Here is a 1,681-nt window from a genome sequence, read left to right on the forward strand (position 1 = left end):
TCTGTAGACCAGGCTGGTCTCGAACTCACAGAGATCCGCCTGCCTCTGCCTCCCGAGTGCTGGGATTAAAGGCATGCGCCACCATCGCCCGGCCCATTTGTGTTTTTTTAAAGATTTATTAATTATGTATACAGTATGTCTGCATGTATCCCTGCAGGCCAGAAGAGGGTACCAGATTTCATTATAGATGGTTGCTGGGAATTGAACTCAGGACCTCTAAAAGAACAGTCATCCCTCTTAACCTCTGAGTCATCTCTCAGCCTCTCCAAAAATTACCTATTTGTACTATACCACCTGGGTGCCTATACCTTGACATTTCCAAACACCAGCAACTCGGACCAGCCTGCGGGCAGGGCTTTGAAAGATGCTTCTCTTTCGTTTGTTCTTCTGTAAAGTCTATGTGTACGAGTGTATGACTGTGCATCACATGTGTGCCTGGTGCCTGAGGAAGACAGAAGAAGGCATTGGCTCCTGGAACCGGGGTTACCGATGGTTTCAGGTTGGCATGTGGGTGCTTGTTGTAGGGGCTGCGGGCCACGTTCCTGCCACCCAGCTCCCGACCGCCTGGCTAGCTTATGCCCCAAAATAACGACACACAAACTGTATTCATATAAACACTGCTTGGCCCATTTCTATTAATGTGTGTAGCACCACGAGGTGGTGACTTACCAGGGAGATTCTAGCCTACGTCCATCTTGGGTTGGAGCTTCATTGCATCTGTCTCAGAAAGCAGAGCTATGACATCTGTCTGAGGCATCTTACCTCCCAGCATTCTGTTCTGTTTACTCCACCCACCTATGTTCTAACCTATCAGGGCCAAGCAGTTTCTTTATTAATTAACCAATGACCTTCCTCCATCAGGTGCTGGAAACCAGACCCGGGTCTTCTGTAAGTTCTCTTAAACCCTGAGCCATCTCCCTAGTCCCAAACTGGATATAGATCACTGGTAGGGTGCTTCCTTAGTCTGCATGAGGACCTAAATTCAATCCCTAATAAGAATATAGACACACCCCAATGCCACTTGAACCTATAAGAGAATTGTCATAAATTCAAGGCCAGCCTAGGCTACCTGTAAGCCTGTCTTTAAAAAAAAACAAAAAGATGAGCCAGGCAGTGGTGGCGCAAACCTTTATTCCCAGCTCTTGGGAGGCAGAGGCAGTAGGATCTCTGTGCACTCAAAGCCAGCCTGGTCTACATAGTGAGTTCTAGGACAGTCAGGGCTATGTAAAGATAACTTGTTTCAAAACACAAAAGAAAACAATTTTAAAAAGATGGAGCATGTGGGGGAGGGCTGGAGAGATGGCTCAGAGGTTAAGAGCATCACCTGCTCTTCCAAAGGTCCTGAGGGTCTAGAATAAGATGACAAGCCAGTCCAGAAAGGCTTCTCTTCTTTCTCAGCTGGTGAGGGCAAAGACTGGGAACACCAGGTGACTCCAGTGCCCATTCCAGTGTGGAGAGCCAGTACCAGAAGTGAACCCATGACCCTGACTGTATTCTCCCCTCCTGAGGGTACAGCCCCCAGAACAGACTACACTTCCCATCCTCCATTTGCCCCTGGGAGTAGACATAGGAGCCCGCTCTGGCTAAAGAAGTATGAGAAGAATGGATACAGGTCCGTCCTGGACTCTCCTGAGACGCTGTGTGGACGCTGTGTGTTTGGGTGATGACCGCTTGGTGTCCA

Source organism: Microtus ochrogaster, unplaced genomic scaffold (assembly GCF_000317375.1).
Source record: "Microtus ochrogaster isolate Prairie Vole_2 unplaced genomic scaffold, MicOch1.0 UNK31, whole genome shotgun sequence".
Lineage (NCBI taxonomy): Eukaryota > Metazoa > Chordata > Mammalia > Rodentia > Cricetidae > Microtus > Microtus ochrogaster.